The sequence below is a fragment of the Apteryx rowi genome, unplaced genomic scaffold (assembly GCF_003343035.1).
Source record: "Apteryx rowi isolate R43461 unplaced genomic scaffold, aptRow1 scaffold_86, whole genome shotgun sequence".
In the NCBI taxonomy this organism is placed as follows: domain Eukaryota; kingdom Metazoa; phylum Chordata; class Aves; order Apterygiformes; family Apterygidae; genus Apteryx; species Apteryx rowi.
This window is the reverse complement of record NW_020451160.1, coordinates 2056095-2073383: the sequence shown is the minus strand read 5'-3', so window position 1 is coordinate 2073383 and position 17289 is coordinate 2056095. Positions and strand designations below refer to the sequence as shown.

The 17289-nt window shown below is 48.7% G+C and overlaps 1 long non-coding RNA gene across 1 annotated transcript; it reads left to right on the top strand.

The window, feature by feature from the left end:
• Nucleotides 1-4580: 4580 nt before the first annotated feature.
• Nucleotides 4581-15503, top strand: LOC112977697. Its single transcript, XR_003257615.1, has 5 exons — nucleotides 4581-4647; nucleotides 5008-5116; nucleotides 7769-7861; nucleotides 9082-9216; nucleotides 15388-15503. It is a non-coding gene; the product is annotated as an uncharacterized LOC112977697 (long non-coding RNA).
• Nucleotides 15504-17289: the final 1786 nt, after the last annotated feature.

The following is a 17289-nucleotide window of genomic DNA, read 5'->3' as shown; positions in this document are numbered from 1 at the left end:
CTCAGAACTTCTCCAGGGCAGTGGCAGGGACTGAGCTGGAGGGTAGTTCTCGTTTGCTTGGGGTCGCTTTTTTCTTGGCGAGCCTTAAATTTCTGAGGAACCCAAAAGGACCTGCCTTCTGTAAAAATTTCAGCAAGCTCCTTTCCTGTCTCTGTTGATAGTGCAGCTTGGTCTGGACCTCATTGGATTAAAGGTCCTAGGAAGTTACCCCCTTATTTTAAGAGAAATGCTAATAGTCTGAGCAGAGTTAGCTCTATTTATACCCTGCCTCTGTTAACAAGTCAGAAAAAGTAAACTTGATTTCTTTGACAGGCACACGCTTCCTATGTCCTGGTGGCAGTCAGACAGATTTGTTGCAAGAAAAAAAAGCTGGAAAGAGTTTAAAAGGCTGGAACTGGCACGGTGGGACCCCTGCATGTTTCTGAATGCAGGGAGGCCTTCTTAACCCCTTTAGACCTAAAGTACTTCCCTATGCTAAGAATGGCATTTACTTCTGAAAGAGTACTTGTCTAAATATCACGGACCCGCAATCAGGGGATTTCCCCACAGCAAGGGGCTACACAAGCACTGCTAAAAGGAACAAGTAATAGGATTGAAGCAATTAAAGCTAGAATATCATATTTTAACAAAGGAAGTAGGGAAAAAAATAACTTATTTAAACTTAGGGTCTGCAAAGCAATATATCTTCACAAATTCCCCCGGGTTTCCTCCAAGCTTTTTACTCCTCTTTGGTGTTGAGATTTGCAGGATGCTGTTTTTAATGCTGCCCTCCAACCCACCAGCAAGACGTTAGAAGTGTCCCCGAACTCCTCCACATTTCCTGAAAGCGAGATCCCGTTGTACACGGCTTTGCTGACCCCTTTAACGGCAACAACAAAAAAATAGTAGAAGTTCAACTCTATGGAAACCTGCATAAAGGAATGTACAGCATTTTTGCATTGGGGGGGAAAAAAAATTCACTCAAGCTGAGTTCCTCGCTCCCTGATTATTACAGTAAGGGGCTGATCCTGTTAGTGCTGAACACTCGCCAAAATCCAGAGACAAGGGACAGAAGTCAACGTTGCTCAGCACCTTGCAGGATTGGAGCCTTCGGGCTGGACGCGGGGCTGTTGGGACAGATCCTGCACGATGCTGCGTGCGTCCTGGGAGGACCGGGTAAGTCTGCAGCCCGCGTGGGGCCGATGCCGCCGCGGTCTGGTGCGGGAGGGAGGGAAGGCGGCACATCTGCGCGGGCGCTCGCGGGAGCTGCGTCCTGCACCGGGTGGTGTGGCCTGAAGCACCCAGGAGACAGCCAGGCACAACCGAGCCTCAAGCTAGAAAGTTTTTCTGTGGGGTTTATTAAACCGGTGCTGTTTTCCATGGTTGGGTTTGGGCCTGATTCTCCCCTGACTGATGGTGGCTGCAAAAGTCAGGATAACCTGGCAGCCGCAGTGGGACCATACCCAAAGACAGGCCAGGCCCCAGGAAATGTGGCCCTGCTCCTCCAGCGGTGCCAGTGAGCAGGATGCATTTACCTGGTTGTATTTCCCGAGGATTTCCTCAAAAAGGAAGGGAGAGCAACCTGGAGCAAACCTTCACTCAGCTCTGGCATTTCTGTTGCAAACCAGGCTTATAAAAGAGGCTCTAGCAGTTCTGATTTGTGCGAACGCACTAATGATATGCACAGTATTTGAATTTCCTATGACATGGGGAAGGAAGAAGTTGTCCAAATTAGCTATTTATAAGGAGCGAAGTCAACCGCCAGGCAGCAGTTTGCAGTTGATTTATTCGCTCTGAAACTTTATAAACCTGCATGACACTTGTACAAAGTGGGGCTGTGCTCAAAATGTTTTATTCAATACTTGTTTACAAAGACAAACGCAGCACCCTGTGATGCCTAAAAAAGCCAACCAAAAATGACACATTCCCAAGAGGTACTTAAAATTCTTACAGCTCTATTAACAACAAAATCACATGTATTAGCGGTTCTGTTGACTAAACAAAGACACTTTATATTGTAAAACTGACTGAAGATAAGCTTCGAACCCTGCATTGCGTGCAGGTCTCGAGGAGCACAGTCGTCGCGGGCTCTGGCGAGGAGGCGCCGCGGTGGACATGAGCACTGAGGTCTCACCTCGATAGTGGTAACTTCCTCGTCCTCAGCTTTGCCACTGCATAGCCTTGGATAAGCCATTTTCCCTGCCATTTTTGGTGCTTTTTGGCTGTTTCACATGGTACCCTGTGCTTGAGGGCTGGGCTGGATGCGGGAGCAGCTCCATGGTGCCCTGCGCAGGCTGGTCCTCTGCCCCAAAAACCACCATGGCCCTGCTGCGGGAGGGACCTGCTAGTGTGGGGCTTCCCCTCCCCAGAGCGGCCCCCTCTGCGGGGACATCCAACACTCTTCTTCCAAGCAATAATGCTGTTCTGGGGCTTGCTTTCCCTCCCAGGCTGAGGCTCGTGTCCCAAGGACCCAGTCCCTGCCATGGGGCAGCAGAACATGGCCCTCCATGAAGAACCAGATGCTGGTTTTTGGAGGCCAGATGAAGCGGTCGTCTGCTTTGCTATGTCCACCTCTGCCCGGCCTGGGTGCATATCCTCCAGGAACAGGTACGTCTTCACTGTGGCGCTCTCCTCTCGGCACCCAGGTACCGTGTTCGGTGCGCAGAGCTGGAGAGGCAACGGACTGATGAATCCATTTGAAGGGGCGATTGCATGGGCTACGCGGCTCGGCTGACTTTGCTGTGTCCCTGGTGCAGGTCAGCAGGAACGTTCAAGGAAAGGCCACTCGAATGCCTGTACTTGACTTATTGTCACCCGTAACTTTTGCTGGGTTGCAGAGCTAACATTATAAATGAGTCACAGGAAATGCGTGTTAACTGGGAAATCAGCCTGTCAGCAAAAGTTTTGCATAGGAAGCCTCTTAGGAACTCAAATCCTGGTCTAATCCAACAGGGACCGGGCAGATGTGGTGCACAGAGCTTCTCACACGATGCTGTGCCCCTTCAACTCCCATCACTGCAGAAGGGATAGGAAGCCCTCAGCCCCGTGAAGGATCAGTCCCTTGGCCACTTAACACAGCCGAGAGCAAGAGGAAAACAGGGCCATAAATCTCTCCATGAATGCACACAGGCAGCTCCTGAGGTTAGAGGAGACAGGGAGAACTTGGAATAACCCTTGGCAGCAGTTTCGTTCATGCCAGGACACCCTGTCACAGAAACGCCGTTACCCAAATGGATGGGCACATCCTGGAGGTGAGGCGACCGTGCACACTGTCCCCGGCCGCGGTGGTGCAGGGGCAGCTGAGGATCCTGGTTGTCCTGCTCCAGTAGGCAAGCACCGCATGATTAATGCATTCAGTATCTCTTGGGTTTCATTAAAGGCTAGATTCCCGCCTGGTTTAAATTAGATTAGCTCCCCTGACCTCAATGGATCTGACTCGCTACTCCAGAGCAACACCAAATGATGCCAGCTGCAAATCAGATTCTTTAATTTTAAGGTCCCTAGGCACAGTTTTTCCATTCTTTCTCGTTTATAAAGGTCATTAACTTTTTAAAGTATAAAAAATAAAATAAACATTATGCTCCATTTCTATAAACAGATCTATTACGATCTCCTAGTTTCAGGTTTATCTTGTTTCATCCATGGAATCAGTGCCAGATACTAATGTGATAAAGATCTTCCCAAATGACTTCAAATCCTACTTCTAACCCAAAATGACCCTTTCAGATCAAGGTGTTGATCTGAGTCTGTTGGATGGGGAGCTGGGAAGAGCTTTCCCTTGACCTCAGATGGACAAATCTGAGCCCTGCTGGCATGGAGTGACCTTTCGGCTCTGTTCCCGGCAGTGGGAAGTGCAAGATGCACACAGTCTCGGGAGCAGCTCTGCCAAGCCATCCTGCGCCCCAAAAAYGTCAGCGTAAAAAGCCCTTCCCAGGATGCCCAGGGTCCTGCCTGGGGCTGTTCATCTAGAACTGGCTTAATTGTTGCTATTTTCAGTAATGATCATTTCTTTTCCTTTTTTTACTCTTCCCAAACTCCTATGAGAAGTTTTTGCTCTTCCTCATTGTGCCAAACACTGACTCAACATTTTGGTTTGACTCTCTGATGGATGGGGAAATAATATATAAATATTTTTTTTAAACCACTGTTAAAGAAAAAGTAAATTGTTGATTGTATTTATTAGGCAAAATGAGCAACGCTCATCTGGAGTTATTCAGTGGATGGCAGATTGATTTGCTAGTTTCATTTGTGGAAGGGATCTTGGCAGGATCTGCCACCCTGCGATGTTAAACATCCCATCTCTGCATCTGCAAAGGGGCCCTGGCAAATTCGGCCTCTCGTGCTGTCTGGGCCGGCAGCCACTTGGAGCCACTTTTGCCAACACAAACACAAACCACCCCCTCTTACGGCATGGCTGCGATTCGTGTGCCAGTTGGTGGCTCGCTGGCTGCGACCGTGGTACTGAGAGCCGTGACAGCAGGGCTCGTGGCTGGGGTGGCCTCCCCGCGTGAGGCTGGGGTGCAGAGGGCGCTGGYGGGATCGACAGCAGGAGATGGGGGGACGGCAGCGCTGCCGGCTCCCGACGATGCAGCAGTGATGGGCTTGGCTGTGCCAGGAGTGCCGTCCGCAGGAACCGCATCCTCTCCGCAGCAAGCACAGAGCTGGCAGGTGGGTTACAGCGCGTCTTCTGAGTGGTGTGTGGTTAAAAAAGAGGGAGTGAGCGTGTGACTGGGATGCCATGAAAGGTCAGAGTGCTCCTCTGCGCTGTCTGGAAAAGCAGTCCCTCGCCTGCCCTTAAGGCTTTCCACATGGGGCTTCCCTTCAGCAAGGAACACTGCTTTCTCCTTCCTGGCACTGAGCAAGATTAATGAGGGCCAAGATGAGGTTGTTCACCCAGGCCACCATGTCAAAGATGARTCCACCAAATACCGCTTCCTTCCGACACTCCCTCTGACACCTGCATCCACGGCATCGCCTATGGTGAGTTATTTTCCTCCTCATCTTTCCTGTTTCTTGTCTCATTAATAGACTGGTCAATATTTGCCTTCTCCTTGCGATGAGCCCATAAGGGAGGACAGAACGATGCTTGACGGCGGGTGGCACCTTCAGACTGTGCCGGGGAGCTGCGTTGACTCAGGTGTGAGCTCCTAGAGTCTGCCGCGATGGCGGCTGGGTTGGACCTGCGTGGGGTGCCCTGCCTTTGAGAGACCTGCTTAAAGCAAAGGCTCTGGGCTGTGAAGCCACCCCACCTCCCCCAAGCAGGGCATCGCCAGACATGGAAATAACTCCCTGCGACACCCGGGCCAAAGAACAGCCCCTTCCTTAGAAAGAGGCACTAATCCAGGGCTTGCCTTGCCTGCAAGGACCCTGAACATGCAGAACACCCCAAGGACATGCTGTTCTTCATCCCCACCACCATCCGTCCGTGGTCCTTTGGCGGCTCTGTGCCACTGAACAGATGAAAATGTAACATCTGAACAGAAAAGTACTTCTTAAAATCTCTGTCTCATTGAAAAAGTAACTATGTTCCATTTTATATACAAAGCTTATTGCATTTAAAGCTGATAGCCAGACATTTTAGAGGGAACAGCAGTGCCAGATCCTTTCTGGAGCACAGCTGCCTACCGCTTGCCTCAAGCAGTAACGTTGCCTCCAAACCCATGTAGACCGCTAGCTCCAGGACCTCGGCTTTGGTGTCCTTTGGCCTTCAAAGGACCAAATCTTCCCCTTGGAGTGATGCACCGTTCTCACTAAGCTCACTGTGACCTGCTCGGAGTTTGAGCTCCAGGAGATGGCCAGAAAGCCCAGCCTGGCTGATCTCTGCACGTAACCGCTTCAGGTCTTGAGATCCTATCTACTTTTCCACATGCCCTGCAGATTGAGCCTGCAGTTCACCTCTGTGTAGTGGGGTGCAAAGGGTAGCAAGCACCCCATACATACAGCRTGCTGTGCTGCCCTCCTTTTCCTCAGCCTGGCTCTGCCATGCCTTAAAAGAGTGTGCACATCATGCTGGGCAGGAGATGAGCCAAGCAAGCAGGATTTTYGGCACCATGTGATACCCCTCAGAGCATCAAAGCAATGGCAAAGCCTGTGTTAGACGCACAGAGCTTTGCAATTGCATGCATATGAACGGGGGCAGGATTGGGCTGAACGCATGCAATGGTAACAGTGTTCCCAGGCCCTATTTTGGGGGCTATTTGTATGCATAATTAGTGGTGGAAGCATATTTCAGATTCCCCCTAGTTAAGATTTTTGTCAGCGTTCCCTGTAAGCTCCCATAACTAACAAGGGCCGTTTCTGAATTCTGCAATAACCCATCTGAGCAGATAACAACATGTAAAGACAGGCAAGGGGAACCGAGGGCATATTTAGAGCCGCGATTGCTCACTGAAATGAGCTGCTGTTTATGTGCATTCTGCCTCATGCGCAGATGCTCAGTAAGCAGAAGTTAATGTAGTTAGACAAAAGGGCTCAGTTTGGGGGGGGAAATCAATAACGTTAGGGAGTTTATTACAGGGTTATGAGCCACCTGGTAGAGCTCAGCATTAGGCCTGCATTACGTTATGTTTTGGTGAGAGCTGAYGGCATTGCACTCAGACAAGGCTAGCGCCAGAATTATTATTTTATGTCTCGGCAGATGGCTTCTGCTCGGGGGTTTTATCTTTGAGTGCAGACATACGACTAATCATCATTTGCTTTCTCTTTCTCTGCTAACGTAAGCCGGGCAGGAAGCAATTGCCAGTTTGATGATGGTTCATTATCGCTAGGTTTATTCTGTCTGAAACAGCACAGCAAGAGGCAAGGAGGGTACAAAGGAAGATAATCAACCGGTTATCAATGAGATATATGGAGAAGTCGGGCTCAGAAGCTTTCCTTTCCCTGGCCCAACTCGCTCACACTTTCTCAGGGGCAAAGCCTCAGGTAACCCATGGACAGTTTGGGGAGGCCAGGGAATTGGCCTCTTTGGACTGTAAAATTGCAAAGATCAAATGTTGGGAATGAATGAATCCTGCCTTAGCACACGAATGTCTAAGTGACTTCCCAAAGTCCCTTCCAGCCCTATTTCTGTGAACCCTCAACGCAGAGCAAGACCTGCTCCTTCAGTTAAGCTTTGAGTTAGGAAAAGCTAGCTCTGTAAAACAAACCTGGAAAGCCAAGAAGGAGACATCACAGCCGCAATGGCATTAGTGCAAGGTCAGGGCTTTTCAGGTTAGGCTCCCCACTTATTTACTTACACAGTGTACAGACTAGAGTACCRTCACCTGCTGTACACGGAGCGCATGTGGAAATCCATGGAGACAGATGAGCCATGTCATGGGGCAGCTTGGCTGCAGCAGAAAACCTTGAAGATCTCGCTTTGTTGCAGGTTACTCAACCTGGCTAGTTTGAATAACAGCGCGTTGGGAAACCAAAGCACCAGCTCTGCGGTATGTAGCCAGAGCTGTTCCTGTGTCCTTCGGCGCTGTCATTGCTGTGTAAGCCGTAGCACGATAACCCCAGAGCTGAACCAGCACATTTGTTGTTGTTGTTCATCGTCAATTTTTCTGCTTGGTTCCAGCTTGATGCGATGAAAAGCTCAGAATAAAAGCGTAGGTGCGGGGCTTGGGCATGCCTGGGCTGAGTGCGTGGCACAGCTTTCACCAAAGAAGGTTRCTTTTCTCTAGGAGCGTGAGTTAATTGAGCTTCCCATGTCCTGCTGTAGTAGGCTAATGAATATTATTGAACGCATTTCACAGATTCACTTCAGTCTCCAAATGACCCTTCTTTAATCTCCCTTATCTATTTTTAGGCATTTAAAGCTGGGAGGAAGTCACTTGCGAAGTATCACCCAACAGCAGCCGCAAAAGGCTGGAATCCCAAAACCCGACTTCTAACCCCGCAGGTACCATCTGCTTTTCTAAAAGCTATTTCTAGATAGAAATGTCACGTTCCTTTTGTTCGAGATGCGATTCAGCTCATCTAAACACTGAGGTTTCTAACTTGCTATGCAAATGCCATTATACTTTAACTTAACCCCCCAGCTCTCTTCTTTCTTTCTTGAAAGCTCAGAGTTTGCCCTGGTTTGTACTGTAAGCCTGAATTCCCCCGACCTAAGCGTGAAGGTATCATCTCATAGTCACGCCGAGCTGATCCTTTTAGAAGGTTTATGAACGTTTCAGTGAACAAGGTCTGAGCTGCGAGTTTGTAAGGGGAGATAAAACTGCTGAGCATTTGCCTGTTTTTGTGCTTCATTATGAACTCGTCTCCAGCAGAGCAGTGACTTTACCAAACCACTGAGTCTGTAGAAGTTTGGAAGCCCTCCCCATGGCTGGGAGCCTCTCCAGGAGAGGCATGCGCAGATCCTAGGGACTGGGCTTTTCATCAGGCAACAAACGCTGGCTCCTCCAGACAACCTGGGATTCCCAGAGCTCCTCAGAGGGTTTGGTATCCAAAACTTAGCTATAAACAATAATTAATTTTCACAAAATGGAAATATTTCCATTTCTGCAAATATCATAAAATCCTTTTAGCGACAACCCTGTCTCCTTGGAATTTAAATCTAAATTAGGATAAAAATCTTTTTAACTGAAGAGTTACTGCCTTCATTTGGCTTTGCTGGTTTTTAGCAGCTCTGGCTGTCGCACAGCACACATGAAGCTCTTCTGATCATGCTCGCGGTACGACCTCTGCCAGTAGCAGGCCCCTACCTGGTAAGTTGGATATATTAACAGCCTGGCCAAGAGGTGAATGATTTTGTTTCAGCCTGCAGTGCCCTGTGTACTCTTTTASAGCCAGATCTAAGACATCACATTCTCTGCATAACTTGAACCTAGATCAAGGCCATCAGAATCAGTTAGTAATTCTCCTTTGGGCCACTAACACCTTTAGTAGAAACACCCAAAGAAGACTAAATGTGGTATAAACAGGCTGCATCTTTCCTGACATTCATTTGACAACAGATCTGAACATGGGCTAGAGATAATTGAGCTTTACAGTAGCAAGATAATCCTGCATGCTTTGGCAATGGGATGTTTGTCTGCACTGWATAGCTTTTTTCATTGTTGCTCTTCTTGATTTTCAGCTAATTAAATGTGCATTTTTATTTTGATCTTTTATTGTTAGTAGCATGAAGAGTCCACCTGCAGACTACATGGCAGCAGTGTTCAACGAGTTGCAGCATTTTCTTCTCCATGGCAGTTTTGAAGATAACCAGCCCATGAAAGCCTGATGTAAGCATGGCCAGCAGAGCTATTGTAGGTAATGTTTGAGATTCATGCAGTTTAATCGTTATAATTTTCCTGTGCCTCTAAGGCCTGCACATTGGGCTCATTGTGTTATCATCTAACTGATTGCTAGGACTGTATTTTAATGCTAGAAGCAGCAGGCCTTCTTTGAGTAGTGAGGTWAAAGAAATCATAGTATCATTATAGGCAACTCGGTAATGGCCTGATATTTCTGCTATTGAAGTCAGTAGTAAATATTCTGCTGACTTCAAAGGGGAGCAGGGTGAGGTTACAGCCAAACACTCTTGGAAATCCCATCCAGAGCTTGATTTTTCTTGACCTAAGGTCCAGTTTAGCCAGCTCTGCTTCTATAAAGAGGCTTTCAGGAGTCCTGTAAAAGCCGCCAGAGAGATTTTAGCCCCGGGTTCACATGGTAGCAGCATGTGAATTGCTGCAAATCTAGAGGACAAGTCACCCCTCCCAGGATCTGCTTTTTCTTCCACAGACATCCGGCTGGCATTGCTCTTGCTCTCTCTCTTCACTGACTGTGGAGAAGATGGGGCAATGGGTTTCCTAGTTAGGTGCTTGTCAGGTGGGGTGAACTCAGGCCAGGATGCCTGATGCTGTAGTGCAATAGAAGGATTGGGGCACCTTCATAACATCCTTGCCTTTGCTGGACCTCAGTCATAAGAACAAGGTGGCCTGTGTGCATGGAAAGTGTTACATCATCTCAGCAACCCATGGTCTGAGCTGTGACTTTGTCTCTTCCCATCACAGAGAAAGTGATCTTGAAGGCATTTCTCTTTTGTGTTTTTTCTTTTGTATTTTTACAAATTTTTCTGTTGTGTTTCTGTAATACTGTAGTTACAAAGTTCTGTGCAGGGTGGAAAAATAATTTTTTTCCATACATTTCCAAACACTGCCATAAACTAATTTATTTTTTAAACCAAGTAGATTTGTAAATATGGAATTATTATCTGCACAGGCCCTCTTCCCATCTCTTCCCCTGACTTATTCTGTAAACCTAGACCATTCTTCTTTGCCAAAGTTTCTGCCTCTCCAAAGGGAAAGCAAAGTTCATAAGTGGTTCATAAACATACATCACTTGGTATTTTAAATCCCTACTTCTTGTCATTGCTGTAGAAGTGATGTATGATTGTGATGGTGTGATTTACTGCAACCTCAAAACTGTCTGAAAAAGATGAAACACACAAAAATGGTATCTACAGCCATTTGTTTGCATGTCTTAAACTACAGCTTTGCAGTGAGACCCTGATACCTTTTGGTTACATGAAGAGAAGCCGTGCAGCTGAGAGCTGCAGGTCAGCACTCCCCAAAACATTTCTGTTGCACATCTGGAGGGGGAACAATACAGCACAACCCTCTCTAGCTCGCATGTGCACTCAGACACGAACACCCTTTTTTTACTTTGCCACAGCTAGAAAACAAATAGCGTTAGTGTTTCAGAACATACATTTAGTTTCCACTTTCTCAGCGCCYTCCTGATTTCTTTGAGGAATCTCTGGTGTACCAATGGGGTGGCCATAGAAAACCAGGTTAGTGCACAGTAGAGGCTTTCATGGCCACTAATCTTGATGACAAAATTATTTGAACAAACACTTCTTGTGTCACCAATATATATTATGTAAAACCTTGTGACTTTGATTATGTGTCTATAATACAGATTAGTCTGTTTGGGTGTTTGGTGCTGACCTCCAATAAGCTCCTAAAGTATTAGCAAGAATTTGCAAGTGACAGGCAGGCAGAGGTGCTGTTCTGCCTAATCCCATTCTCGAAACTCTGACTATATATGTCTGAACAGTTTCTGCTGCTTTACTTAAGGTGCAGGGTTATTTCTTTCTCTGTCCCCTCCCAACTCCCTTTGTCCTTCTCTCCGCTGCTTTGATGTATCACAAATGTTGGAAGATTTAGCTAACCTTATGGATTAGAGCCAGGAAGACAGCGAGAACAAATTTAGAATAGGAGGCAGAGAATGTACCAGCTGGAAGGTGATGCTGTCAATCTCCATGGAGACCTCTTTAGTTACAGCTTTGCTAATCACTCTGTTGAATTGTATAGCGTCTGGTTGAAAGCCCATCCAAGTCAATGGAGAGTTTCTAATTGACTCATAGCTTAAATTGGCCCTCACTCAGGACCATGAAGAGTTTACAGGGCATAGCCCCTAAGCGTAGCTGATTATGATTTGCATTTGTAGCATTTCCCCTGATGGCCAAAGGACAGCCTGAGGAGAAGCCAGCCCTTGATCCGGTCTTCTGCACTGGGGCCGGCTTCTCCTGAAGAAAAACACAGAAGCAAATTTAGACTTTGCCTCAGCAAAACACTTAGTTTTTAGCTTAGGAATGCCGGTGAACCATCTCTGTAGCCTTGTTAACGGCATGCGCGCTTCCCACAAGAGTCAGCTCATGCTGCAGATGTCCTGGGACCAGACCCATGGGAGCCTTTTGCCTCCTAACCCCCAGGTAATGGCAAGGGGCTAAGCAGGAGGCAACTGCATATATTTTTGAGTCTGCCCTGCATCACTAGGATGACCCTGTTTCATGGTTTGGGAGAGCCAAGGGAGGGACTACAGGCCTGGGCAGAGGGGAATGCAAACAGAGCCAGGAGAAAACGCTCAGAGGACCCTCATCCATTCAGTTGCTCTGGGTTTGGACATCCCTGAGCTCAGAGGGGTCTTCGGCTCACAGCGGGAGACCCTCCCCATGACTGCAATGCAAACAACAACAGCCTTCAGGGGAGAAGTTTGGATCCACACACTGCAGCTCAGGCTTGTCATTACTTGAAGCCAGACTGGCTTTAGACACTAATCCACTGAACAATTTCCAGTTGTTATCAAAATCTATTGGACTTCTTAACCACGAGTCCCTGAGCTGATGTACCACCCCCTTCAGGTTCCAATTCTCCGACTTGTTTGTTCAGAAATGATTTATTTGTCCTACAAATAGGAACAATGTTAAGTTGATAAATGAAAAAAAATCAGCTGCACACAGTGCCTGATTTTTAAAGGGATTTAGGGGCCTGAACAGGTCCTTTTCCCGTGGAAAACCATCTCCCAAATATCAGCAACATTTTTCAAACCTCCATCGACGTTCACTCCATGCTGCGCGCAGGTACAGCCGTGTGTGTGTGTGTGTGTGTGTGTGTGTGTGTGCGCACTCAGCAGCATATTTCAAAGCAGCTCACACACCTCCACAGTCAATGAAGTTGTGCAAACCCTGCTTCAAGTCCAGTCCAGAGGTCCTATAGTGGATGTTCATTAACTGGGTAGGGGGACACTGAAGCACAGGGCACCTGCAATGAACATCTAAGATCCAACACCTCTTTGAGCCTCGCAGAAGTCGGCCTAGACGCAGACCTGTCAGAAGGGCAGACACAGTGCAACACGAGCAAAAATGAAGGGAAGGGGAAAGGACGACACAGCGGGAAAAAGTGAGAGCAAAGAGAAATTTCTGTTACTGTTTCTGTCACTAGGATTATTGCACTAGCTGATGGGGCTTAGCTGCCTAACTCCAAGACAGCATTCATGGTTTATGCTCGTAACCCAACCAGGTCAGTGGCTGAGGTCCCTAAATCCCTTTCTTCTCTCATTCCTTCTCTTCTGCATTTCCTGCCTGACTAGCTCGGTCAGCTCTCCGCTCTGCTTTCTGCTGAAAAAACCTCTTTTTTAGGCACTCAGCTTCCCCTCAAGCCCCTGCAAGGATGCTTGGCCAGGCCAAAAATCCACCAGACAGTCAGCTGCACCGAGAATCAGGGATGCACCAGCTGAGAGCTGCCCWAAAAGCCAGCTCAGAGCAGGATTTTTTTATTTTTCCCCCAAGAATAGAAGAGGCAAAGGAAGGGCCCCAGCCATGCTGCCTCAGGTGCTCATCTTGCCTGACGTTAGTCAGCTGGAAATTAGTGGTTCAAAGCCCGTCACCCCGGGCTCCCTTGACAGGAGGCAACAGGCATCTCCAGAGGAGGATTTGTCTGCGCTATTCTTAGGCGCCCACCCCAGATGAGATGAATCAGCCGCTGATGGTGCCTGTCTCTTCCCACCGGCACAGAGCGAGGGCCGGGTGACTCAGCCTTGGACTTGACAAAGTAGCGCTTAGAATTTAACCTAGTTCTCCCAAAAACTCTCACACAGGGATGGCTACGGGACCAGCACAAAAAATGAGTGTAACAGACACTGGTTCTGCCATATGTTCTTGACTTCTTTCTCTGCTACCTCCTCCTCATTCAAACACTCAAGTGAGAGGCCCAACGCAAGCACCATAAGTTAAGTTAAATGCTAGCTGGTTGCTGGGCTTGACTCTTAATTCATTCCACCTTCATTCTCCACCAGTCCTGTCATCTCCCTGAGTCTTAATGCCATTAAGAGCCTTAAATTTGTGTGTGTGTGTGTGTGTGTGTGTGTGTGTGTGTGTGTGTGTGTTTATGCTTTAAGTAAAAATTTTCAGGCTTCTGGCTACCCCCAAATCTTTTTTCTAATCCCCTTACTCAAGTGCAGGGTTGGTTCAAATTGTTAAAAACATTATTTTTGGTGGGTTGAGTGGGGATTAGGTGTTTCAAATACGATTATACAGCTATATCTACATTCACTGTGTAAGTGGGAATAAAACAATCATAAGCCTCTAAAAAGATGTTTAATAATAATTTTAAATTACTGAGAACTTGGTTAAAGGAGATGGAGAATTAAACCTGAAATGCAAAGGGAGGGAAAGCCTTCACAAGCCTTAAAAAAAAAAAAGGAGGGGTGGAGAGAGAGAGAGAGGCCAGACCATGGTTTCTCCAAAAAAGGAGAGAAGAACCAATACAGAGGCTCAGTCACAGTCAGAAGCTTGTAGAAAGGCAGCTATTAAAACTCAACCAATTAAAGCCGTAAAACTTGTTCCCAGGACAAAGAATGGCCCAACTCTGCACAAGCCTCTCTCCTGTGATTACGCTAAGCAGCAGCAGGGTGTCGAGGCATGCAAGGTCTGCGGCCGTGGCTCCGCAGAGCCACGCGTGGGTCAGGGCTCCTGCTGCTACCCGGAGGCTCCAAGGACTTCTGAGGGATGCGGCCGCCTCTCCGGCGGCGAACACGCAGGGAGTGCTGGGTGCCTGTGAGACACGAACAAACCAAATACCACCTGTTTGGGCTCCCCAAACACAACTGCACRCGCACTGGCTCGGCGCGTTACTGCCGAAGCCCAAGGACATTGAAGAAGCCCATTTAGGAGGCAAACGGGCTGCCAGCTTTTGTGCAGCTGAGCCACGAGCACGCAGCCCAGGGTGCAGTTCCCGGCGGCTTCCAAAGCCGTGGCCAGCACTTTGCCGGCACCTGCATCTCTGCAAGCGCGGCCGGGCCTTTATTCTGGCGCGCGATGAGCTGGGGGCAGACCCTGCTGCTCTCGGCAGGGAAATGGATTTGCATGTGCCCTGCACAGGTGTCAGCGGCCAGGCAGCGCGGGGGCTTGCCAGGCGCAGGCACAGAGCCGGGGCCGTATGGAAAAGGGGAGTGATGGGGCAGAGGAAAGAACATGGTCTCGGCTTTGTTTATTTTTGGTGCGTGCAGCCGTAGTGCCAATGAAGGGGCAGGGGAGGGTATGCTGCGCTCAGGGTGCTCCAGAGAGCAAGGCACCCGGCGGAAGGCTAATGGTGGCAGCTGGGGAGGGGTTGAGTCAAGCCAACTGGCTGCTGATCCTCTTCTACCCAGTCCTTCTTGAGAGAGGAAATCTTATGACTCCAGGCAGAAGCACACTGTGTAACTAAGCAATGGTGAACCCGAGTCGCATTTAGCAGGGCTTGGCACGAACACCGGAGAGTGGGMTACTCATCCCGAGAGAGCGCGAGCGTGACTGCCTCAGCACATCACCCACCAGCTTCGAGTCCTTAAAAGCCCCRATGGCCTCAGGAGAGCTCCAGGAGAGCAAAGGCCCAAAACCCCAAACAGATCAGCTTGTTGAATGGGGCTTCCCTTCCCTTGGTGTTAAGACACCGCATAATGCCCTCTGCACAGTGCACTGTTGACATCTGAGAGTCTAAGCTGTATAGAAACACTATGCATATGGTTAGAAAAAAAGTTAAAGGCATTTTACAATTATAGCAAGAAGTGCAAAACYGGGCTTTGGTTTCTTCTTGCTGTTCCAGTGTGACATCTAGTGGCACAGTGTATTTTTACTAATGAACTAGGAGATATGTGGGTTTTTTGGGTTTTTTTTTTCAGATCTACTGTTGCAATTGTCTCCCAAATAGATTTTCCCCATTGGTCTTCAGAGGAAGGTCATGCGCTGTTTGGACGGAGGACTATGGGCTGTTTTGTCCCCTTATCCTGTTGGATTTTTCCAGATCTAAGTAAGTTGGGATTGGTTAAAGCTTTCACAGTGCTTAAAAGAGTATTCTATTTCCTAACCACATCGCCACTTCTCTAAATTTGTGTATATTGTATTTTAAAACTTTATGCCATGGATGCTAAAGACAGACAAAGGGAGTCATGGGTGCCGGTCTGGCAGTGACACAAGTTAAGAACTGTAATCATTTGAAAAGACAGATTTTACTGAAAAAGGGAAATAAAAAAAAGATTTAGATGACAACAGAGTCTAGTTGAAGGCTGGACCCTTAGATTTGAATTTGCAGTTGTTGCTAAAACATTATGAGAAGCGCCTAAGTCTTCTTTGCAAACCGTTCTCAAAATCAAACATATTGCTGTTCATACATCTGGTTCCTCCTTTGTGTGTTTCTGTAGGACCTAGGCAAAATTTTTGCTAAGCCTGTTGGGAGTCTGTTGAGTGAGATAAAGGGCTTGATCAAAGGCACATGATCTGTTTTTTTTWAAAAAACTGCCATTGAGTCACTGCGTAACCTTTGTCACGCTATTTTAGACATTTTTTAAATGTCACCCTTGCTTRTGCGCGCTCCTCTTGAGTTCACGGGGCTGACGGCAATGCTGAGATTTCACATGTCCACAGGCCAGGGCCCATGGGAGACGCCAGACACGCCGCTCACCTCGAGGAACAGAAAGGTCTCACCTCCCAGAGCATCGGTCTCTCTCCAGACTGATCAAAATGAAAGTGACCATTCTTCTTTCTCTGTCTTTCGAAGCCTAATTTATATGGATAAATACTGGGGAATTGTTTGGCTGGTGAAATGCTGCAGGCATCGTCTTCGCGTTAACAATTGTCGCAATTGTCATAGCAGGAACACGGCAGTTGAAAACAACAACACAAATCCTAAATTAAACAGCAGATTAAAGAAAACGTCCCCACTCAGAAAAGTAAATAAGGAAAAAAAAAAAAGATACAATTAAAAAGCTCAGTGCAAATCTCTCATTGGTGGCAGACACCGATGCTAAAATAGGAACCCTTGCGTTAAAAAGACTTCCCAAGCACAGCGATTTAATTAAGAGAGCGAGCGATGTGGCAGGGACACGACGGCGGGGAAGTCGCAGCGCAGCGACGGGCACCTCCCGTGGTGCAGGCCGTGCTCGCTGGGCGCCGTTTCGGGCGCCGCAGCTGGCCCAGCGTGGCGGCCCACCGGGTGTCGAAGCGGTGGCCGGGCCCGCGACACCGGGGCCACCGCGGGGTGGCAGGGCTGGGCTGGCGAGGCCATCGGGGAGGCGCAGGCACGAAGCGGGCCCCACAGGGATGGGATCGCCTGCGCCACCGCCTCACAGCGCTGCAGAGGAGCTGCTGAAAAATGCTCCCAAACAGGGCAAAAAGGAGGGCGGGGGGGCACAGCTTGACGAGCCCTTGCCGGCCCGACAGTTATGAGGTACAGCCTTTTCCGTCGGCCCCAAAAGAAGCATTATCCACCCAGAAACCTTTACTACCTCCGTGGAGGCGAGCAGGGCTGCAGGTGACTTGCTGGGCGTGGGGGCAAGCGACTATGGGAAGAGACGTTCAGAGGAAATGGCTCAGCTGTGATGTTTTCACCCTGTCCGGGTCACTGAGCTACTCCAGCGCTGCAGGGCCGGGCCCCGCACAAGGTGTTCGGCCACGGGGCTGCACGAAGCGGGGAAGGCGAACAGGCGAGGCGGTAACGCGAGCTACGCGCCCGTCGGAAGGGGGAAGCGCGGGCTGGGGGCGAGCGAAGGCGCCGCGCCGGCCGCGGCCTCCCGCGCCACCGCCCC